At 36.4% G+C, this 26051-nt stretch overlaps 1 pseudogene; it reads left to right on the forward strand.

Moving 5' to 3' along the window:
• The first annotated feature begins 2599 nt into the window (after positions 1-2599).
• Positions 2600-2697, forward strand: LOC114206247 (U6 spliceosomal RNA; annotated as a pseudogene).
• Positions 2698-26051: the final 23354 nt, after the last annotated feature.

Below are 26051 nucleotides of genomic sequence, written 5' to 3' on the forward strand. Positions count from 1 at the left end.
GATGACCAGTGTGCTGATAATCAGTTTGGGGCACCTGGGTGGCTCAGTCTTTTAAGCAGCTGACTCTTGGTTTTGCCTCAGGTCATGATCTCAGGGTCCTGGGATCAAGCCCCGCGTGGGGCTCCACAATGAACATGGAGTCTTTGTCTCCCTCCCACTCTGCCCCTCTCCCCACTCTCTCTCTCAAATAAATAAATAAAATGTTAAAAAAATCAGTTTGTTCCCAAACTGATTTATGTTGGTTATATTTCATAATTACAAAATTTCATTCAGTATTGTGTAAGTAATAAAAAGGAGTTATTTTTACAAAAATCAAGGAAAGTTCATTGGAAAGATTTGATAATGCAAACAGTTGAAAAAAATCATTAGGGGGTATATGAGACATATGTAAAAAAGTAGGAAAGGAATGTTAAATTCCAGATAGATTCTGTGCTCAGCTTGCTTCTTAAGCAGCTCTCCATTAAAGGAAAACAAGTCTGAGTTCATAGATAATAAATTATGGCTTTATTTTATGCTGGAAAAGTAACACCAATAAACAGTCAGAAATCACATAGGCCAAAAAAGCCTTTGTCCTAAGTCACAAGTTTGGCTAATGAAGGTGAATTTATTTAAGTTAAATTAATGTATTTAGGAAATGTAGGTGTATATTTTTTTAATTTTTTAAAAGATTTTATATATTTGAGAGAGAAAGTGTGTGAGCACAAGCAGGGAGGGGGCAAAAGGAGAGGAAGAAGCAGGCTCTGGGGCTCGATCCCAGGACCCCAAGACCATGACCTGAGCCAAAGGCAGGCATTTAACCAACTGAGCCACCCAGATGCCTGTAGGTATATAGTTTTTTATATGATCACTGCTTTAACCACAGAGCTTCAAATAAAATTATTTCTAATATATATATTATCATTAAGACAATCTGAATTAATTTGAATGGTAAAAGCAGCTAATACTTGGATTAGAAATGTGTGAGAGGGGCGCCTGGGTGGCTCAGTCGTTAAGCATCTGCCTTCGGCTCAGGTCATGATCCCAGGGTCCTGGGTTCGAGCCCCGCATCGGGCTCCCTGCTCAGCGGGAAGCCTGCGTCTCCCTCTCCCACTCTCCCTGCTTGTGTTCCCTCTCTCACTGTGTCTCTCTCTGTCAAATAAATAAATAAAATATTAAAAAAAAAAAAGAAATGTGTGAGAAACTAAGTGGCTATAGTGAGTAAATATTCTGTTTTGGGATTCAATCTTTATGGCTTTATGAATTATTTGAATCAAAAGGAATTTTCTGCGTCCAAAGAAGAGTCTAAAACAAAACAAAATAAATGAAGGAAGATACCGTCAAGAAAATGAATTTTCTACAACACTTCCATCTCAAGAAAGCAAATCTTAGAAAGTAATTTTAAAAAATCTTCTAGAAAAGGGACAGTATGAAAGAAAGTTTCTTAGTTTGAGTTTGGAAAATAGAAGCATCAGGGGGAGGAATAGATTTTGTGGTGCTTGCTGCTGTACAATAATGGAGAATCTCTTTTAAAAAAGTAATACAAAATTATAAATTCTAGATTATATTTGAAAATAAATATTTTTTGAATAAGAAAAGGAATCAGTATATATACATATATATTTTCAAAGTTGACAAATATCACAAGCATTATGTCATACAGAAAAAGAACATTTAGTAACTGACACACCTTACCATTTCCCTTTGTATTTGTCTGAAATGCTATTTACATTTTCTTTTTTTTTAAAGATTTTATTTATTTATTTGAGAGAGAGAATGAGATAGAGCATGAGAGCGGGGAGGGTCAGATGGAGAAGCAGACTCCCTGCTGAGCAGGGAGCCCAATGTGGGACTCGATCCCGGGACTCCAGAATCATCACCTTAGCTGAAGGCAGTCGCTTAACCAACTGAGCCACCCAGGCGCCCTACATTTTCAAATAAGAATTTTTAAAAATATTTTCTAGGGGACCATAGAGAGAATGTCTTGCTTCTTGTACGGTTGGTCAAAATTTGATTTTTAGGAAGATTTCTTCCTGTTTCATAATTTGTTACTGGTAATGCCATATGAAATTTTTAGAATTGTCAACATTTGGAAAACTTAAATTGTTTTCATAGAAGAAGTATGTGATTCAGAACCATTTTGCTGTATCAATAACAATTTTGCATGTCTCTTAGTATCACAGACTGAGATGGATCTGAAGTGTTGGGATCTGGAAAGCGTGTGACTGCTCATATTGTCACACAGTTGTGCTTGCTATGTGTAGCATTGTTACAGATTTTTGCTTTGCAATTGTAGGAATTCAGATAAATTCTGTTTTACATGATTCCCATCCAACAAAAAAAAACCTTGATGTATTTATAATTGTTTAAAATTAGCCTCTGGGTGCTTGCTTTGGCAACGCTATTAAAATTAGAAAGATACAGGGCGCCTGGGTGGCTCAGTTGGTTAAGCGACTGCCTTTGGCTCAGGTCATGATCCTGGAGTCCCGGGATCGAGTCCCACATTGGGCTCCCTGCTCAGCAGGGAGTCTGCTTTTCCCTCTGACCCTCCCCCTGCTTGGGCTCTCTCTCTCTCTCTCTCTCTCTCTCTCTCTCTCATTCTCTCTCTCTCAAATAAATAAAATCTTAAAAAAATAAAATAAAATTAGAAAGATACAGAGAAGATTAGCATGGCCTCTGCACAAGGATCACACACAAATTTGTGAAGGGTTCCATATTTTTATCACTGGGTGATGCATGGATTTGTTGAATCACTATATTTTACACATGAAATTAGTATAACACTGTATGCTAACTATCCTGGAATTAAAATAAAAACTTAAAAAGTCAAAAAGAAAAAAGAAAAAAAAGAAAATTGGCCTTTGGAAGTGTACTACGCAATACATTGCCCTGATGCTTAAGTTTCATTAGATTCAGTTATTGAAACCCAACTCTCCAAGTCCATCATTTACAGATAGGTGAGTGAAGGAAGTAGGTCCAGAGGAGTAGCATCCAAAGAAACTTCATGTTTTAACAATGAAATGTTCACTCATGCTCTTGCCCGAGTGTCCATAATTCTCCATTGTGGTTGAGGACAATGACAACAACTCTCTTACGCTCTCTAGACCCAAGTGCAATTATTTATTGATTGTTAGTTACATTCTGTAACAATTCTAAAACCACTTAAAGTCACGCAAGTGCTTTTTTACTTTTGTGGGACTTATATATAAATTATCTCATTTGTTTTTGCTTTGTTGCTACATCCTCTTCAGGAATGTGGAGTAAGTGGGGTGAAGTGACTCACCTAAAGTCATGTGTTTTTAAAGCAGAGTTTCCAACCAAAACTTTGCAACACAACAAGCCCAATGTTGACTCTAGGCCACATTGAGTCCTCTTCTGTATGATATTTACGATGTTATGACATTTTTTAAAGATTTTATTTATTTGACAGAGAGAGACACAGTGAGAGAGGGAACACAAGCAGGGGGAGCGGGAGAGGGAGAAGCAGGCTTCCCGCGGAGCAGGGAGCCCGATGCGGGGCTCGATCCCAGGACCCTGGGATCATGACCTGAGCCGAAGGCAGAGGCTTAACCGACTGAGCCACCCAGGCGCCCCACGTTATGACATTTGAATGCATTCTTAGGCGTCCTGGCACATTAGGCAAGTCAATGTTAGCTGATGTCACAAGTAACCTCAACTCTTCCTAATTACAATAAATGCTTATTTCTCACTCCAGTGTTTTAAAGTACAATGTGAGTAGTTTTGATCTGAGGGGTGGTTCAATTGCAAACATTTACAGAAGGACCTAATCTCCTTTGGTCTTGTGGTACTGTCACCTTCAATATACAGTCTCTGCTCCTACAGTAGAATGGGAAGATGGCAAGGAGAGGGCCCAGGGGTGTTAATCCTCATGATACGTTGCTGTCATGTGCCACAATATTAATACTGTGGTTGCACCTACGTGGACACAAAGAGGGAAATATATTGCCTGGTTTGACGGCAATATCCCATCCAGAGAATAAATAAAGAAAAAATAGTTTATCTTTTTTTAAATCAGTTATTGTCAAGTTCTTGAGAAAATAAATGATAAGAGAAAAAGAAGGAACAAAATTATGCTTTATTTTCTTCTTGACCATCATTCTAAAACCCTACTTTTTAAGCTAAAGCTATGAAGAAAGATGGTCACAGTATGAGAATAAAGAGCTATTTAAAGGGCAGGTTAAAAAAATACAGTTCTTTATATTTTTCCATATCTATTCAATACATTTGTGGTTGGACATCTGAAATATAACTTATTGTGAGTTCTATAATGAGTATTCTAAATTTAAATCATATATTTGTAGAAACATGGTAAATGGTAACCATGGAAATGGTAAACATTTCTTTCTTTCACTTCATTCAAGAATTTTTTGTTTGTTCATTTTACCTTTTGGGGCGCATGATATGTCAGAATGCCCTGTACACGTGAATCTCTTTCAGGGAACCCACAATGTAGTGGGAAGATAAGCCACACTCATGAGCTCAAATACATTGTGCAAAATGAGATATACCATGAAGGAGATATACACAAAGAGTACTTTGGAAGTCTGGGCAGGAGGATGAGAGGGGTGAAGGGGGGTTGACAAACTTTGGTGATGACGAGATAGGCTTATCCAGTTCAATCAAGGGTTTCACCTACTAACCTACTAACAAATAGGAAAACATAATATCGCTGACAGGGTAACAAGCCATTTTCCCCCCATTTTATTAAGAAATAATTGACATTTATCCTTGTATAAATTTAACATACAATATGATAGTTTGATTTATATATCCTGCTTTCCCATATAGATGTAATGAAAAGGAACAAGAATAAAAGAATAAACAATTCTTGTGACAAGAACTCTTAGAACTCACTCTCTTGACAACTTCCCTTAATATCATACAGTAGTATTAACTATAGTCATCATGTTGTACATTACATCTCTAGTACTTGTTTACCTTATAACTGGAAGTATGTAGCTTTTTGCCCCCTTCCTCCATATCCCCCTCCCCCCACCCAGCCTCTAAGTCTGATCTCTTTTCCTATAGTTTTTTTTTTTTTAGATTTCACAAAATCTATTTCTTTATAAGACAAATGACTAATAATTTTTAATTTGTAAAAGTCCTTCTTGAGGAAAAAAATTTAGATGATATGTATAATAGAAAGTAGAAAAAAAGTTTTGTCTTGATGAGTGTAGAAATTATGTCCATGTCATGAAGATCTTAAAAGTAGTTTTATTGGTTTTGTAAACTATTATCACCTTCTTATTATCTAATATGCAGAAATATTTCAAAAATTTAAAAATTCAGTATTTAAGATGATGACAATTAGCCTGGCAAAATCTAAAATCTGGCTATACTTTTCTTGTCCCTTGAAAGTGTCATTAGAATTTCTAATTAAGATTGTGGGATCAGCTCATGGGTCTTGGGATTGAACCCTGCGTCGGGCTCTGCACTCAGTGGGGAGTCTACTTGGAGATTCTCTCACTCTGCCCCTCCCTTGTGCTCTCTCTCTCTCAAATAAATAAATGAATCTTAAAAAAAATAAAAAGATTGTGGGATCAGTATTCAAGCTTATCACCTGTGCCTCATAAAAGCAAACAAGAATATTTAGCGAAGAATAGTTCGGTAGATGGTAATGTTCTGTCAGAGTAAAACCAAAGGAGAAGGAACCAAGATAAATAATTAAGTGTGCTGAAACTCCATGGTTAACTACTTAACAGGGCTTTTTGTCCTCAGGAGGGTTAACAAATTAATTGTATAGAGAAAACTACACATTTAGAAACAAATAAATGAGCTCAGCCAAATGCAAAGTCATCCATCTTCTGGCACCTGCCTCATCTCTCTGACCCCTTTCCCACGGCCTCCCACACTGAACTCACTGAATGACACAGGCTCCCAGGACCAGCCTGCACTGTTTCCTTCCTCTTGTCTCAAGTTGTTCTCAGTCTTTGGAAAGTCCTCCCTCACTACCCCCTGCTCCCTTTGTATCTTGAACTTCCTCCCAAGAGCCAGCTCACATGTTGTTTTGTGTCCCTGATACTACTCCACACTGCACCCCCGCCCCCGCTCATTGATTGAATAAAGAATTGCTGAGCACCTGCTAGACTTCAAGAGATGTATAAGGTGCCAACGCTGTAATTGCTAATAAGACAGGTGTGCTCTGCTTCCCAGAACTCGGGATCCTGTGGGGGATACTCTCAGTGGCCCATGGCACCATGAACTCACTTGTTTCCAGGCATTCTTCTAAGGGGTTTGACATAAGTTTGCTGATTTAATCCTCACAGCAACCCCCCATGAAGTGGGCACCATTCTCCTCTGCATATAATGTCCAAGGAAACTACAACGCAGCAAGCTGCCACCTGGTCATTGTTAGACACAGATATACCTACCCCTTAAGAAGCCCTGCCTCTTTTATTTTCCAGAGACTTGTTTCCCATTTGTTCAATGTCAGGTCTCTTGGATTCTTCTGCTCTTGCCCCTTGACATGATGTCAAGCTTCTCCTTTTGCTTACAGTGAACCTCGTGACATTGCTGCTGTGCTGCTCCTGCCACCCTGTGCCTGGAGCCAGTCATGCAGGACTTTCACCACTCTGGTCTTGGGTCTCGGACATCACTCTTCCTGTCACACTTCACTGCAAGGACGGGCCCAGGCACTCCCTATCTCCCTGTAGCACTGCAGAAACAAAGCAGTGATTTTTAATGAGCTCTTCAACAAGTATTTATGGAGTCCTTGCTGAAGGCTGGACATCATTCTAGGTGTCAGAGATATAGTGGTGAAAAAGACAAACAAGTCTTACTTTCTAGAATATGTACTGGGAAGGAAGATTAAAAGCAAACCCTTTTGTACCTCATTCCTCCAGGTAAAGTTTTTATTACTGAGTGAAAAACAGAAGTTCCCTGGATTGTACCTACCATAGTAATAAAAACTAACACTTCTGCATTTCCAATGAGCCTGTCTCTTTGCCAAGACATTTATATTTATTAACTTCATCTTCTAATAATCCCAGAAAGTAGGTACCATTATCATTCCATTTTAAAGATGAGGAAACTGAGGTTCAAGGTAGTTCAAAGCCATATGGCGAGTAGGAAGGTAGAATTTCATATTCCCTCTCGGGCAGTGTGCCCAGATCCTGTGTACCTGGTAAGTATCTTTGAAGACAACAAGAGGAGAGAAGAGGTGAGTTATGTTGTATAGAGGGTCCAGAACAATTCCCCTTACACAGAGAAGGGGATATAGCTTTGTGGGTGGAGAAGACCTACCACTTGCTCTCTGATGGTGCCCTGGGAAGTCGACAGTATATCAGAAAGAAAGTGTGCTGAAGGAGACTGAACTTTGGGCAGATTTTTAGCATTTACTAAAATTTGCATTTGCTACCATGGCACAGAGACAGAGAACCATCAGACTATAAGAGTCCCCATGACCTTGAACCATGCAGGTGTCAGCTGTGAACAGTGAGGCTTAGGAATAATGGATTTTCCCTATTTGGAAGTCACCACTGGGTTTCAGTATGATCCTTCAAGGGGAAAAGGTCCTAAAAATGTTTGTATTTAAATTTCCTACTAGGCCCATAAAATAAAGGCCCAGAATAAGATCCTATAGTTAAGTGGGCAAAACTGATATGGAATAAACAAGTACAAAATTTAAAACTACAAATTTTGGTAAGTGTTAGAAGAATCTGGGACACTATGAGAGGGGATACTCGGAAAGATCCACTTAGGGCTCAGTGTTAGGACAACCTCTTCTGAGTAACTGACACCGTAAGGATGAAGACTAGTTACTCAGGAGCATGGAGTGGGGAGGAAAGATTCTGAGCACAGAGAATAGCACAAGTGAAGAGTAGGAAACACCCAAAGGATTGGAAAGGGAGCCGGATATCTGAGCATAGCAAGGAAGGAGGAAGGCACCATGTGAGTTTTAGCTGAAGAGGTAAGGAGTAGTCAGAGACTGAAGAACCACATGTGTCACATTAAGGATTTACAGGCTAACCTTATCTGAAATGGTAAAGTATTGAGGGCTTTACAGAATGGAAGGAACACGTTTAGATTTAATTTTTGAAAAAGATCATTGACATAGAGATTGGATATGGTGAGATCAATGGAGAAATTGTTGCCATAGGGGCAGAAAGAGATGCAGGTGGCTTACACTGAGGATGGTGGTAAGAGAAAGAGAGCTGGAAGCCTTCGATATTGATTTTTGGGTATAACTGATAGGACTAGGGGAGGTATACAGTAGAAGAGGTGATGGAAAAGAAAGTATCAAAGCAATCCCCCGATATATGATGTAGACAACTGAAATGATGGAGATGATGTTTACTGAGGTAGAGTAGAAACAGACTTAAAGAAAAGATCAAGAATTCAGATGCAGACATGCTAGTTTTAAAAATGTGTGTGAAATGCAAGAAGGCACTTACGCGATCTGGGTAATTTTCATTTGTCAAGTTAAAACCTACAATCATCTTATCCACATAACATAGCTCTTTTGCTCTTTGTGTAGAGTAGGAGGAATCTGAAGGCCAAGTTCATATCTGGTTGATTCTATCTTGAGGTATTGATGTAAGAAACTGGAATGAATGCATATCAAATCCACAAAGTTTCTGGGAAGTCCTAAAAAGGCAGATCTGCATCTGCAGAGTCATATGTGTATTAGTCAGCAGAGTTTTAATTGTTTAATTGCCCTACTCATTGGCCCAAGATAGATTTTAAGTCTAAGCCTTAAAGTAATGATTGTTTACAGTTGTTTTTAGAAAAAGAAATAAAATTGTCCACCATTTGATCATCTGTCCATAATCGGCTTCACCTTCAAAGCCATAAAATAAGAAAGTACATCAATTAAAAGTTTTCCGATAAAGGTTCACAGAACAGTAATTCCTGCATAAATTTATTTGAACATAAAGCTCCAAGCTGGCTTCCTTCACAATATTTAGAAATTAATAGGAGCTAGAGGTAGATCAGCTCTCTTGTGAATGACCAGTAATGTTTTTTTTTCTTCTATGCTACAATCTCAAATGTCATCTTCATTTTAGTTGTAAGGATTCTTCTTCCATTTTGTGTATTTGCTCTCCTGTTTCTATCTCCTTGATCTTAAACAGAATGCTGTAACCAAGTGAGAACTCTAGTTGCCAGTCTTTTGCTATCCCACACCATTTCTGTAACCTAATCAAAATGTGCTATTTTTTCCCAAGACATTGCCATATTTTTCTCTCATCATGACACTTAATTTGAAGGTGGCAGACTGGAAGATGCACTGTCCTGTGACAAATTTGTAAGCCATGAATTGATCTCTGCTCCATACACAGCAATATGCAAGCTTGGTATCTTACAACTTACCATAAATCATGTTTTACTTCTTTGCTCATAGATTTCATGAGAGCTGAATGCAGTGTGGAGATGGATGGGGGTCAGTTCCTCACTGTCATCCATAGCTGCTGGTAATTTATAGATAAGCTATAACACCTGTGAGTTATGATGTCTTTTGTTTGCTTGAGTTGTCCTGTGCTGAACACTGCGATGCCTACATCATAATGTTTGAGTGGTTACTATCATATATTGAAAACGAACAAACAACCCCAAAAAACAAAAACAAAAAGCCCCAAAGAACTAAGTCATAAAAGCATGGCATTTTACCCATGAGATATAAGATTTATCCAATCAAAAAGCCATTTCATCTTTTGGCATGATGCCCTAGGACTGATGCACAAGGAAGCTGCAGGTGTATGACTACAAGAATGGCTGATTGAACTAAGTCATATTTTTCATTTCATGGTCATTAAAAGAACTGAGAGGAACTTCATTACAATAAGTCTTCCATAGATGGATAGTTCACATCCCCCAGAATTCCTCACACTCAAATATAAGATAAAATAAATAAAATAAAATAAAGGAAATACTGGCAGGAGCTACTCTGTCCATGTTGTTATGAAAATGTAGCTTTTAAAAGTAAACATAAGCAATTGATTAAAAGAAATGGAAGGAAAAAGTATCCTTGCTCTTTGAAAAATCCCAACTGCAAGATTATTCTCATCACAGCATTTTAATTTACAGAAGATAGTAGTCTTAAGTGCACTGACATTATTAATTAATATTAATTGGGCATACACACTCTCCCAACTTTGCCAGTTATACCCTGATTGTAAGTTAAGCACTTTCTGCACTCTTTATAATCATTAATAGTAATACGGAAATGTGTATCACTGATCTAAGAGATGAAATGCAAATCTGCAACATCAATTAGGAGATGATGGATTATGTAGTAGTAGGGAGATCGATTGTTTATGAGTGATAGCATAAAAAAGCAACAATATGCCCTCAGCAAATGTTAGCAGTTCTTCTTCCAACCCATCTAAGCATCCCTTCCTGGCAAATGTAGCTGGTCTTACTTTCTGGTTTCATTGTACCTGACACAAGCATTCACTTTATTAAACTAAGAGAGAGAGTTGTTGGTTTATACATTTGCTTTTCTATTGATACCAGTTTGGAAAAAATTAGGAACATTATACACACACACACACACACACACACACACACACATTATTCTTTAGAATATAACTGAAGACTCATGTAGTAGGCACTCAATTTTTAAGCAAATAAATGAACAGACAAATGAATGGAATTGGAAAATAAAAGGGATAATAAAGTAAATAATCTTAGATATGAAAGCGTAAGTCTATGAATAGTCTTCCCAGTTTTGTATAATTTAATAATTTGAAATAGAAGCCACATAAAGGGTTACATGGATCTTTAAAAAAATGTATGTATACATATATTTGTTATGTGTATAATTGTTATACTATATATATATATTCTGTATTCAAAATGCATGTTACAAGCTATCAATGTCAAATAGGCTTCCAAAATATAGGATCAAATAGGAAATCTGCTAAAGTATGGGAAGAACATGTACACAGTATCACATCTCCTTGGAAACTTTTTATCTGAAAAAGCCCAAGTAATCCAAATATCCAAAATAAAGTATTATAAATTCGCTGGGTAGGGATTTATTTTTAGGAAAATGCCATAACTTATGTGGGATAAGTATTGATGAGCTTTATTTCTATTTGTTCTCTATTCCTATATATTATAAATCTAAAAAGTCATATATATAGAATAAGAATACTATCTCTGATATGGTTTTCTTTCAATAGTTTTGTTTTCAATTATAATTACAACAGCAACAAGAAAAAATCAAATGTAAATAGAGTATTTCCTCTAGTCTTTAAGTTACTTCACAATAGCCTGATATTTTAATCCCCATTATGTGCTGTATCATTTCACTGTATATAAAGGGAAAACAATGGAGGTATGTAGATAAGAGAGATTAGGCTGGTATACTCTTAGCGTGTAAAATCAGTTGAAATGCAGGCATTGTGATATTCCCTAAATGAAGCCAAAGTCTTAAGAAGTAGCTTACAGAGCTGACCATATCTACCATAAAAATGTCAACCATTGCCAACCTTTCATTTTTTCTGTTTCTGGACCATTTCAGGCTACTTCCCATTTTGGGAATTCCTGGATCCCAAGACATAAACTTAGTAATTTCCTGGAACTTAACCTACTGTAGCATACCTACTATAGCATGTTATTCCTTCTTTTTTGTGATAAAGGCATAAAATTATGGGAAATAAGAATGAGAAGAAGAAAAGGCTGTAATTTAGAAAAAAGTAATGATAAATTCTATATACAAAATATAACTGTATTTCATGGAGTTCAAAGTTGTGATAAAATTCTAGAATGATTTTTATAAAATGGCTTATGAGCTTTCAGAAAGTAAACGGTAATCATTAGGAAGATGGATGAAATAAGGTTAAGTAATACTGAATTATCAATACTTTTTAAAAATAGTTTTTTTGACCTGGAATATTTGGAAAATGTTATAAGCATGGTATATCTGAAATTGAGTAAGAAATGTGACATAGATATTTTTGATGGTCCTTTGGGCATGGTTAGTAAAATGTGGACTGGATGATCATCCAAGTGAATTCATAACTAACTGAAAGACAACACGGCATGAAAATACATAAAAATAAATATGCTCACCAATGGTTCATTATTATCCTAGACAAATGTCTGGGTAGCCTGCTGCAGGCATATGTCCACAGCCTTGTTGTGCTTACTATTTTAAGGCATGATGATCAAGAAAAGATATGAATACCCCAAATTACAAGCTTTTTCACAGTGAAGGCAACTATCAACAAAACAAAAAAGGAACCTCCTGAATGGGAGAAGATATTTTGCAAATGATATATTTGATAAAGGGTTAATGACCAAAATATATAAGGAACTTACACAACTCAACACACACCCACCCACACTCACCCACCCACCCACCCACCCACACACACACACACACACACACACACACACAGAGGAAAAAATGTTCAGAAGAGTTGAATAGACATTTTTTCAAGGAAAAAGTGACACCTGTCAGAATGACACCTGTCAGAATGGCTAAAATAAAAAAACACAAGAAATAACAAGTGTTGGCGAGGCTGTGGAGAAAAAGGAACCCTCGTGCACTGTTGGTGGGAATGTAGACTGGTGTAGCCACTGTGGAAAACAGTATGGCGGTTCCTCAAAAACTAAAAATAAAATTGTCATGTCATCCAGTAATTCCACTACTGAGTGCCCAAAGAAAATGAAAATATAAATTTGAAAAGATAATATGCACCCTTATGTTTACTGCAGCATTAAAAAAGAATGAGATCTCGGCATTTGCAACAACATGGAAGGACCTAGAGGGTATAATGTTAAGTGAAATAAGTCAGTCAGATGAAGACAAATACCATGTGATTTCACTTATATGTGGAATTTAAGAAAGAAAAAAAACAGGTTCTTAAATACAGAGAACAAACTCATGGTTCACAGAGGGGAGGTGGGTGAGGGAAGGTTGAATTAGATAAAGGGGATTAACAGTACATTTATCTTGATGAGCAATGTGTAATGTATAGAAGTGTTGAAACATTGTACTTATACCTGAAACTACTATAATACTATGCTAATTATACTTGAACAAATTTTTTTTAATTAAAGAAAACAGCACATTAAAAAAAAGAGAGTTGGAACCAATCTAATGAGATAAAACTTAACAGGATAAAAACAGGGTTGGGTGAATGTAATTTAAAAGTAGTAATGTGAAAAATACTTATAGTCCTTCACTTTCATTCTTTCCCAATTTAGTTCATAGTTGTTCTTTTTCTTCTTCCTTAAATACTTATTTAAAAGTAGGCAGTCTGTTTTCTTGAATTGGTAGGATTGTAGAAAGGTTTGAGCAAACAGCATTCCCTTCTAGTGTAGCTGACTTTGTGCAGACTGTTGCACTAGAAAAATACATTACCATGTGGCTGTGCCATTTGGGGAAAGAAGAAAATGTCAAAATCATTCTAGAATTATCAGGGTTGTGAATATTCTTCCATAATTTTAGTGTGACTTCCCTTTTAAGATTACTTTTAATATACATAGTTTTCACTAATAAAATAAAATAAACTTTTGAAGTAGGAGATTTAATGTAAATTAGATACATACATTATGTTAATAGCAATATACACTTATAAACTGATGAAACCCTAATAATTACAATTGATTCACTAAGGAGAAACAAATAAACTCAGTTCTGTAGAGTTAGATACATTTCTGAAATTTAAATGGAAGGCAAATATAGTAAAAAATGTTACCTGAAAGTGAGACTAAATCTTTCGCAGTAAACTATTTTAATGGATATTCATATTTAATTTTGAAAGAAGAAAATATTACCACATCTTAAGTATAGTAAGTTCTAGCACAAGTTAATGAGAAAGAGTAAGTAAAATTCAACAAAACTATAAAACAAATGACATATAAAAACCATGGTGCATAAAATTCTAACATAGATTTTTATTCTTTTTGGTAAAATGTAGTTAAACAAAGTACTATCATATTAAATTGGATTGGCATTGCCTGCAGGCTTTTCTTTCCTGAGTCAGAGGTTAAAGAAAGAAGTATATTGAGAATTTAAAATTGACTCTAGAGACAAATAGCTAGTGTCTCGCGCTAGCATTGACACAGTGGTCATGTGGGCTGGCTGACACTTGATTTGACAGAAAGTAGTTTTGACTGCTCCAAACCTACATGATTTATTCAGTAAAAGGTAATGCATGGATTTCCAAACATTTCTGAGTAATAAAGTTAGAAATAGGCAGATTGTCTCAAAGTCTACATTTAAATGAAGATGAAGAGAATGTTGAATGCCTGTCAATGTGTCTCTAGAGCTGTTACCTTGAATGTAAAGTAAAAAGTTGGACCATTAGTTATGCCTTTTGAGGGAACTGGTACATCACTGGCTGGTTCTGGAATCCAACCACGGTGACTGAAAGAGGCGCTTAAATTTTAAAAACAAATTTATTGGATGGTTGTTTAAAACCTTCAGAAAAACATCTCAAAGACAAAATGTTAAATGTTTTCATCAGACATCCTTTATTATAAGTGAAATCTCTATTCCTGCTACAGTTCATTAACATAATTATTATGGGAATTTGGTTAAATGCAGATGTATAAGGACACATCCATCTTTAAATAGGGCTAATTTCAGCTGCAACATCTGAGAGAAAAGACTGCGTAGAATAAAAATCTAAGCCTGTACACAATATGGTGGTACCTTCGTTTTTGTTTTGTTTGCCTCAGTTTTGTTTGCTCATTTAGCTTTCATGAATTTAAACCACATTTTTAAAAGGGCTCATAAATATTATCCCAAGTGTATTTTCCTTCCTCCAAGACATCCTTTGACATTGATTATTTATTACCTAGCTATGACAAGTTTTTATCCATCTTTCTGACTATAGTCATTTGGATGACATCCTTTAGCCTCATTTTAGTGACTTTTAGTTTGACAACTAAAAAACAAAGCCAAACAAAAAAACTTGCATTAGGATGGGATGTAGTGAAAAATCTGTGGATTAGTCCATATGTTATTTTACTTCTCATATTCAATTTATTTCTCTACTTCTGAATAATTCAGTAATTTGTATAAATTACTGGAACCAACAATAACTAAAATACAGGCTAAACATACACACACACTCACATATATATACACACTGGGGATTTAATAAATAAGTAAAAATTTTAAATATAAAATAGCTTTATTGAATAGAGTTATAAGAAATTTGATTAATACAGGAAATAAGCCACCCTAGTCAAAAGGCTGCTCCATGTAATATTGGTCCCTGAACAGTACTAAGTGATCGAAGTAGCACATGAAAATTTTGGCCACGCTGCTTTTTTGGCTCTGAGCTGTGCCTTATATACTTATCTTACACTTTTACAGACATTTTCAGGGTTAAAACCACTTTTATATAAGAATACTAAATGTTTATATAATTAGCCTCTGTGATGTAGTACTCTAACCAGCTTGCAATTGCAGGCATAATTACATTGGGGGTTAATCTCTCCAAGATGGCTGCAGCTGACATTTCAGGATGGAGAATCATAACCGTGAACAGAAACCTAAAAAACTGGTCTCATTAGGTTTTTGGTCCGGCAGGACTTAAAAGTGAAGAGTGGATGGTGTGCTGTAAACAAAAGAAAGTTTTCTAGTAGTTATGGTAGAAAGAGTATTAGAAAGAAATGAAGAATGTTACCATTAGGTTAAAGAGTAATTTTCATATAGTCATGAATGGCTTTTTAAAAACTTAATGTTTAGACCATCTTATTTTCAATACAACATTGTAATGTTCTGGTTAATTATCTTTTTGTCTTTCTTCTAATGAAGCATTCTTAAAAATGCAGAGAAGATATGTTTTTCATCCTTTCTCTTGTTAATGTGACTTAACATGTTGATTGATTTATGAATGCTGAACCACATTGGCATACCTGGAATAAATCACATTTGATGGTGGTGAATTATTTTTTTAATATATTGTTGGATTTGGTTTGCTAATATTTTGTTGAGGATTTTTGCATCTTTGTTCATCAAGATATTAGTTCTATAGTTTCCTTTTTTGTGTGTGTGTGGTGTTTTTATCTGGCTTTGGCATCAGGATAATGCTAGCCTCATAGAATGTATTTTGAAACTTTAGTTCCGCTTCTATTTTTTGGATAGTTTGTGAAGAATAGGTATTAACTCTTTTAAGCATTTGGTAGAATTCACCTGTGAAGGCATCGGGTCCTGGACTTTTGTGTGTTGGGAGTTTTTTGATTACTGATTGAATTTCATTGCTGGTAATTAGTCTTTTCAAATGTACTATTTCTTCCTGATTCAGTTTTCGGAGGTTACATGTTTCTAGGAATTTATCCATTTCTTCAGGTTGTCCAGTTTGTTGCCATATAATTTTGATAATATTCTCATAATCCTTTGTATTTCTGTGGTGTTGGTTATTACTTCTTCTTCATTTCTGGTTTTATTTATTTGAGTCCTCTCTCTTTTTCTCTTGATGAATCTGGCTAAAGTTTTCTCAATTTTGTTGATCTTTTCCAAGAACCAGCTCCTGGTTTTTATAATCTATTCTATTGTGTTTTTAATCTCTATTTCATTTATTTCTGCTCTAATTTTTATTATTTCCTTTCTTCTATTGGTTTTGGCTTTGTTTGTTCTTTTTCAAGCTCCTTTGGGTATAAGGTTAGGTTGTTTATTTGAGATTTTTCTTGTTCTTGAGGTAGGCCTGTAGTGCAATAAGCTTCCCTCTTAGAACAGCTTTTGCTGAAAGAATTTTGACCATTGTGTTTACATTTTCATTTGTCACCATGTATTTTTTTTTCCCTTTTTGGTTTCTTGGATGATCCATTCATTGTTCAGTAGCATGTTATTTAACCTCCATGTATTTGTGTTCTTTCCAGATTTTTTCCTGTGACTGATTTCTAGTTTCATATCATTGTAGTTAGAAAAGATGCATGAAATATTACTTCAATCTTTTTGAATTTATTGAAACTTGTTTTGAGACTTGGCCTAACATGTGGTCTATTCTGGAGAATATTCCAGGTATACTTGAAAACAACATGGGGTGCCTGGCTGGCTCAGTCGGTAGGGCATGTGATTCTTAATCTTGAGGTTGTGAGTTCAAGCCCCACATTGGGTATAGAGATTACTAAAAAATGCAACCTTAAAAAAAATAAAGAATGTGTATTCTGCTCTTTTTGCATGGAATGTTCTGAATATATCTATTAGGTACAGCTGGTCCAGTGTGTCGTTCAAAACCTTGTTGAGTTTCTATCTGGATAATCTATCCATTAATGTAAGCGGGGTGTTAAAGACCCCTACTATTATTGTATTACTTTCAGTTTCTTCCTTTATATCTATTAATAGTTGCCTATGTATTTAGGTGCTCCCATGTTGGATGCATAAATATTTACAATTGTTATATCCTCTTGTTGGATTATTTTCTTTATTATTATGTAGTGTCCTTCCTAAATCTTGTTACCATTTTTGTTTTAAAGTCTGTTTTGTTTAATATAAGTATTACTACCCCAACTTTCTTTTTGCTTCTATTTGCATGGTAAATGTTTTTCCATCCCTTCACTTTGAATCTGCATGTATCTTTAGTTCTAAAGTGAGTCTTCTGTAGGTAGCATATAAATGGGTCTTGTTTTCTATCCATTCAATGACCCTATGTCTTTTGGTTGGAGCATTTAGTCCATTTATATTTAACATAATTAATGATAGGTATATACTTGTTGCCATTTTGTTACTTGTTTTATGGTTGTTTGTGTAGCTCTCTTCTATCTTCTTCCCTTCCTCACCTCCCTTGTGGTTTGATGGCTTTTATTTATGTTATGCTTGTATTCCTTTCTCTTTATCTGTTACAGGTGTTTTTTTTTAACAGGTTTTTTGATTTGTGGTTATCATTAGTTCCATATGTAACATCTTATGTGTATAGCAGTCTACACTAAGTTGATGGTCACCTAAGTTTGAATCCATTCTAAAAGCACTGAAGTTTTACTTCCCTATCCCACATTTTATGTATATGATGTCATACTTTATATCCTTTTATTTTGGAACCCTTTATTAATTTTTGTAGATATAATTGACTTACTGCTTTGGCGCTTTAACCTCCATACTGGTTTTATAAGTGATTAATCTACTACTTTTATTATTGTTTGCATTTACCTGGGAAATTTTTTCATTTTATAACTTTCTTATTCCTGATAATAACCTTTTCTTTCCACTTAAAGAATTCCCTCTAAGTTTCTCAGAAGGCTGGTTTAGTGGTGACAAGAGAAAGGATGAAAACCATATGATCATCTCAGTAGATAGAGAAAAAGCATTTGACAAAGTACAATAGCCATTCATGATTAAAAAATCTCAACAATGTAAGTCTAGAGGGAACATACTTCAACATAATAAAGGCCATATATGAAAACCCACAGCTAACATCATACTTAATGGAGAAAAACAGAGCTTTTCCTCTAAGATCAGAAATAAGACAAGGATGTCCACTGTTTTCATTCAACATAGTTGAATCATAAGTCCTAACCACAGGAATCAGACCAAAAAAAAAAAAAAAAGAAAGATATAAAAGACCTCAAATTGATAAGGAAGAAGTAACACTTTCACTATTTGTAGATGACATGATACTATACATAGAAAACCCAAGAGGCTTCAACAAAAAACTACTACTGATAAATGAATTAAGTAAATTTTCAGGATAAGAATTAATATACAGAAATCTATTACATTTCTATATACTTATATGAAGTAGCAAAAAAGAAATTAATAAAACAATCCCTTTTATAATTGCACCAGAAAGAATAAAATACCTAGGGATAAACTTACCCAAGGAGGTGAAGGACCTGTACTCTGAAATTTTAAGACATTGATAAAAGAAATTAAACATGACACAAACAATTGGAAAGATATTCCATACTCATGGATTGGAAGAACCAAAATTGTTAAAATGTCCATACTGATGAAGGATAGTTGGAAAGCAGGCAGGCAGGGACAAGGGGCCGCAGCCCCAAGAGAAAACCACCCTTAGGAGGAATTTCCACCACCCTGGAAGGAGTCCTCCACCCTTTCCCGTATGATAGATAGATGACAAAAACCTGATTGGATGACAGGCGCAGGGAGGGTTAATCAGATTAAAACAGCCCACTGACAAGCCCATAAAAACCCCTAGACTTAGATATGCCTGTGGCAACTCCCTCTGGTCTGTCCTTGGGAGCCTTGTACTATCACTTTTCTATCACTCAATAAACCTTGCTTTGCTGCCCACCACTCTGTCTGGTGTACCTCTTCATTCTTCAAAGTGACATGACCAAGAACTATGGGCACCGACGGAAAAAAAAAACCTGTAACAATACTACCCAAAGCAATCTATAGATTTAATGCCATTCCTATCAAAATGGCAACAAAATTTTTCACAGGACTAGAACAAATAATCCTAAAATTTGTATGGAACCACAAAAGACCCCAAATACCTAAAACAGTCTCGAGAAAGAATAACATAGCTGGAGATATCACAGTCCAAAGCTGTAGTAATAAAAACAGTGTGGTACTGGCACAAAAATAGACACATAGATCAATAGAAAAGATTAGAGAGTCCAGACTTATATGATCAATTAATCTACGACAAAAGAGGCAAGAATATACAATGGGGCAAAGACAGCCTCTTCAATAAATGGTGCTGGGAAAACTTGACAGCTACATGCCAAGGAATGAAATGCACTTTCTTTAATCATACACAAAAATAAACTCAAAATGGATTGAAGACCTAAATGTGAGACCTGAAACCATAAAAAGAAAATATAGGCAGTCATTTATTTGACATCAACTGTAGAAACATTTTTTTCTAGCTATGTCTCCTGAAGCAAGGGAAACAAAAACAAAATTAAACTACTGAAACTACACCAAAATAAAAACCTTTTGCACAGTTAAGGAAACCATCAACAAAACAAAGAGGTACCTTACTGAATAGGAGAAGATAAGTGCAAATGATATATCTGATAAGGGGTTAATGTCCAAAATATACAAAGAACTTACACAAGTCAACACCAAACAAACAAAAAACAAAACAAAACCAAATAATCTGATTGAAAAATGGACAAAGAAACCGAATAGACATTTTTCCAAAAAGGCATACAGATGGCCAACAGATGCATTAAAAGATGCTGGAACATCACTAATCATTACAGAAATGCAAGTCAAAACTATGATAAGATATCACCTTATAGGTGCACCTGGGTGGCTCAATCAGTTAAGCATCAGCCTTCAGCTCAGGTCATGATCTCAGGGTCCTGGGATCAAGCCTCACATTAGGCTCCCTGCTCAGCAGGGAGGCTGCTTCTCTCTCTCTCTCTCCCTCTCCCTCTGCTCCTCTCGCTCCCCCAGCCCATGCTCTCTCTCTCACTTAAATAAATAAAATCTTAAAAAAAAAAGATTATCACCTACACCTTTCAGAATGGCTAAAGTCACAAACACAAGAAATAACAAGTGTTGGCGAGGATGTGGAGAAGAAACCCTCATGCACTGTTGGGAATGCAAACTGGTGCAGCCATTGTAAAAAATTGTATAGAGGTTCCTCAAAATATTAAAAATAGATTTACCATATGATTCACTACTGGGCATTTACCCAAATAAAACAAAAACACTAATTTGAAAGATATATGCACCTCCATGTTTATTGCAGCATTATTTACAATAGTCAAGATATGGAAAGAAAGTGTCCCTCTATAGCAGATATATAGTTGAATGGATAACAAATAAGTGATATAAATAATAATCAAAGGAATTTTACTCAGCCATAAAAAAGAATGAGATCTTGTCATTTGCAGTAACATGGATGGACCTAGAGAGTATAATGCTAAGTGAAATAAGTCGGTGAGAGAAAGATAAATACCACATGATTTCACTTATATTTGGAATTTAAGAAATAAAACAAACTAACAGACCAAAAAAACCCTCCCAGACTCTTAAATATAGAGAACAAACTGGTGGTTGCCAGAGGGGAGGTTAGTGGGAGGAGCGCTGAAATGGATAAGGAGATCCAGGGTACACTTTCCTTGATTAACACCCAGTAATGTGTAGAATTGTTGACTCATTATATTTATATCTGAAACTAATGTAACATTATTTATTAATTATACCTCAACTAAAAAAATATGCAGAGAGGTATTTTTTTTAGTTTTGGTAGCTTATCCTAAGTCATATTATTTTTTTTAATTTTTTATTGTTATGTTAATCACCATACATTACATCATTACTTCTTGATGTAGTGTTCCATGATTCATTGTTTGTGCATGACACGCAATGCTCCACACAGAATGTGCCCTCTTTAATACCCATCACCAGGCTAACCCATCCCCCCACCCCACTCCCCTCTAGAACCCTCAGTTTGTTTCTCAGAGTCCATCGTCTCTCATGGTTCGTCTACCCCTCCGACTTACTCCCCTTCATTCTTCCCCTCCTACTATCTTCTTCTTTTTCTTAACATATGTTGCATTATTTGTTTCAGAAGTACAGATCTGTGATTCAACAGTCTTGCACAATTCACAGTGCTCACCATAGCACATACCCTCCCCAATGTCTATCATCCAGCCAGCCCATCCCTCCCACCCCCCACCACTCCAGCAACACTCAGTTTGTTTCCTGAGATTAAGAATTCCTCATATCAGTGAGGTCATATGATACATGTCTTTCTCTGATTGACTTATTTCACTCAGCATAACACCCTCCAGTTCCATCCACGTCGTTGCAAATGGCAAGATCTCATTCTTTTTGATGGCTGCATAATATTCCATTGTGTATATATACCACTTCTTCTTTATCCATTCATCTGTCGATGGACATCTTGGCTCTTTCCACAGTTTGGCTATTGTGGACATTGCTGCTATAAACATTGGGGTGCACGTACCCCTTCGGATCCCTACATTTGTATCTTTGTGGTAAATAGCCAGTAGTGCAATTGCTGGATCATACGGTAACTCTATTTTCAACTGTTTGAGGAACCTCCATACTGTTTTCCAGAGTGGCTGCACCAGCTTGCATTCCCACCAACAGTGTAGGAGGGTTCCCCTTTCTTCAAATCCCCGCCAATATCTGTCGTTTCCCGACTTGTTAATTTTAGCCATTCTGACTGGTGTGAGGTGGTATCTCATTGAGATTTTGATTTGGATTTCCTTGATGCCAAGCGATGTGGAGCACTTTTTCATGTGTCTGTTGGCCATTTGGATGTCTTCTTTGGAAAAATGTCTGTTCATGTCGTCTGCCCATTTCTTGATTGGATTATTTGTTCTTTGGGTGTTGAGTTTGATAAGTTCTTTATACATTTTGGATACTAGCCCTTTATCTGATATGTCATTTGCAAATATTTTCTCCCATTCTGTCAGTTGTCTTTTGGTTTTGTTGATTGTTTCTTTTGCTTTGCAAAAGCTTTTTATCTTGATGAAATCCCAATAGTTCATTTTTGCCCTTGCTTCCCTTGCCTTTGGCGATGTTTCTAGGAAGAAGTTGCTGCGGCTGAGGTCGAAGAGGTTGCTACCTATGTTCTCCTTTAGGATTTTGATGGCCTCCTGTCTCACGTTTAGGTCTTTCAACCATTTGGAGTCTATTTTTGTGTGTGGTGTAAGGAAATGGTCCAGTTTCATTCTTCTGCATGTGGCTGTCCAATTTTCCCAACACCATTTGTGGAAGAGACTGTCTTTTTTCCATTGGACATTCTTTCCTGCTTTGTCAAAGATTAGTTGACCATAGAGTTGAGGGTCCATTTCTGGGCTCTCGATTCTGTTCCATTGATCTATGTGTCTGTTTTTGTGCCAGTACCACACTGTCTTGACGATGACAGCTTTGGAATAGAGCTGGAAGTCCGGAATTGTGATGCCGCCAGCTTTGCTTTTTTTTTTTTTCAATATTCCTCTGGATATTCGGGGTCTCTTCTGGTTCCATACAAATTTTAGGATTCTTTGTTCCATTTCTTTGAAAAAAGTGGATGGTATTTTGATGGGGATTGCACTGAATGTGTAGATTGCTCTAGGTAGCATTGACATCTTCACAATGTTCGTTCTTCCAATCCATGAGCATGGAACGTTTTTCCATTTCTTTGTGTCTTCTTCAATTTCTTTCATGAGTATTGTATAGTTTTCTGAGTATAGATCCTTTGCCTCTTTGGTTAAATTTATTCCTAGGCGTCTTATGGTTTTGGGCGCAATTGTAAAGGGGATCGACTCCTTCATTTGTCTCTCTTCTGTCTTGTTGTTGGTGTATAGGAATGCCACTGATTTCTGTGCATTGATTTTATATCCTGCTACTTTACTGAATTCATGTATGAGTTCTAGCAGTTTTGGGGTGGAGTCGTTTGGGTTTTCCACATACAGTATCATATCATCTGCAAAGAGTGAGAGTTGGACTTCCTCTTTGCCGATTTGGATGCCTTTGATTTCTTTTTGTTGTCTGATTGCTGTGGCTAGGACTTCTAATACTATGTTAATAGCAGCGGTGATAGTGGACATCCTTGCCGTGTTCCTGACCTTAGGGGAAAAGCTCTCAGCGTTTCCCCATTGAGAATGATATTCGCTGTAGGTTTTTCACAGATGGCTTTTATGATATTGAGGTGTGTACCCTCTATCCCTTTACTCTGAAGAGTTTTGATCAAGAAAGGATGCTGTACTTTGTCAAATGCTTTTTCTACATCTATTGAGAGGATCATACGATTCTTGTTCTTTCTTTTGTTAATGTATTGTATCAAGTTGATTGATTTGTGGATGTTGAACCAACCTTGCAGCCAAGGGATAAATCGCACTTGGTCGTGGTGAATAATCCTTTTAATGTACTGTTGGATCCTGTTGGCTAGTATTTTGGTGAGAATTTTTGCATCCATGTTCATCAAGGATATTGGTCTGTGATTCTCCTTTTTGATGGGGTCTTTGTCTGGTTTTGGGATCAAGGTAATGGTGGCCTCATAAAATGAGTTTGGAAGTTTTCCTTCCATTTCTATTTTTTGGAACAGTTTCAGGAGAATAGGTATTAATTCTTCTTTAAATGTCTGATAGGATTCCCCTGGGAAGCCATCTGGCCCTGGGCTTTTGTTTCTTGGGAGATTTTTGATGACTGCTTCAATTTCCTTAGTGGTTATAGGTCTGTTCAGGTTTTCTGTTTCTTCCTGGCCAATTTTGGTAGTTGATACATCTCTAGGAATGCACCCATTTCTTCCAGGTTATCTAATTTGCTGGCATAGAGTTGCTCATAATATGTTCTTATAATTGTTTGTATTTCTTTGGTGTTGGTTGTGATCTCTCCTCTTTCATTCATGATTTTGTCGATTTGGGTCCTTTCTCTTTTCTTTTTGATAAGTCTGGCCAGGGGTTTATCAATTTTGTTAATTCTTTCAAAGAACCAGCTCCTACTTTCGTTGATCTGTTCTACTGTTCTTTTGGTTTCTATTTCATTGATTTCTGCTCTGATCTTTATTATTTCTCTTCTCCTGCTGGGTTTAGGCTTTATTTGCTGTTCTTTCTCCAGCTCCTTTAGGTGTAGGTTTAGGTTGTGCATTTGAGACTTTTCTTGTTTCTTGAGAAAGGCTTGTATTGCTACATGCTTTCCTCTTAGGACAGCCTTTGCTGCATCCCAAAGATTTTGAACAGTTGTGTTTTCATTTTCATTGGTTTCCATGAATTTTTTAAATTCTTCTTTAATTTCCTGGCTGACCCAGTCATTCTTTAGTAGGATGCTCTTTAGCCTCCATGTATTTGAGTTCTTTCCGACTTTCCTCTCGTGATTGAGTTCTAGTTTCAAAGCATTGTGGTCTGAAAATATGCAGGGAATAATCCCAATCTTTTGGTACTGGTTGAGACCTGATTTGTGACCTAGAATGTGATCAATTCTGGAGAATGTTCCGTGGGCACTAGAGAAGAATGTGTATTCTGTTGCTTTGAGATGGAATGTTCTGAATATGTCTGTGAAGTCCATTTGGTCCAGTGTGTCATTTAAAGTCTTTATTTCCTCGTTGATCTTTTGCTTAGATGATCTGTCCATTTCAGTCAGGGGGGTCTTAAAGTCCCCCGCTATTATTGTATTGTTGTCACAGTGTTTCTCTGCTTTTGTTATTAACTGCCTTATATAATTGGCTGCTCCCATGTTAGTGGCATAGATATTTACAATTGTTAGATCTTCTTGTTGGATAGACCCTTTAAGTAGGATATAGTGTCCTTCTTCATCTCTTATTACAGTCTTTGTTTTAAAAAATCTAATTTGTCTGATATAAGGATTGCCACCCCAGCTTTCTTTTGGTGTTCATTAGCATGGGAAATCGTTTTCCACCCCCTCACTTTCAATCTGGGTGTGTCTTTGGGTCTAAAATGAGTCTCTTGCAGACAGCATATTGATGGGTCTTGTTTTTTAATCCAATCTGATAGCCTGTGTCATTTGATTGGGGCATTTAGCCCATTTACATTCAGGGTAACTATTGAAAGGTCTGAATTGAGTGCCATTTTATTGCCTGTAAGGTGACTGTTACTGTATATTGTCTCTGTTCCTTTCTGATCTGTGCTGCTTTTAGGCTCTCTCTTTGCTTAGAGGACCCCTTTCAATATTTCTTGGAGGGCTGGTTTCGTGTTTGCAAATTCCTTTAGTTTTTGTTTGTCCTGGGAGCTTTTTATCTCTCCTTCAATTTTCAATGACAGCCTAGCTGGATAGAGTATTCTTGGCTGCATATTTTTCTCGTTTAGTGCTCTGAAGATATCATACCAGTCCTTTCTGACCTGCCAGGTCTCTGTGGATAGGTCTGTTGCCAATCTAATATTTCTACCATTGAAGGTCACATATCTCTTCTCCCGAGCTGCTTTCAGGATTTTCTCTTTGTCTCTGAGACTCATAAGTTTTACTATTAGATGTCGGGGTGTTGACCTATTTTTATTGATTTTGAGAGGGGTTCTCTGTGCCTCCTGGATTTTGATGCCTGTTTCCTTCCTCACATTAGGGAAGTTCTCTGCTATTATTTGCTCCAATATTCCTTCTGCCCCTTTCTCTCTTTCTTCTTCTTCTGGGATCCCAATTATTCTAATGTTGTTTCATCTTATCGTATCACTTATGTCTCGAATTCTGCCCTCGTGATCCAGTAGTTGTTTATCTCTCTTTTTCTACTCATTTTGTTAAATGAGGCAGATTTAGTTTAACTTCA

This window comes from Eumetopias jubatus, unplaced genomic scaffold, assembly GCF_037043125.1.
Source record: "Eumetopias jubatus isolate StellerSeaLion01/CBP00866 unplaced genomic scaffold, mEumJub1_p1.0 scaffold_2, whole genome shotgun sequence".
Classification (NCBI taxonomy): domain Eukaryota; kingdom Metazoa; phylum Chordata; class Mammalia; order Carnivora; family Otariidae; genus Eumetopias; species Eumetopias jubatus.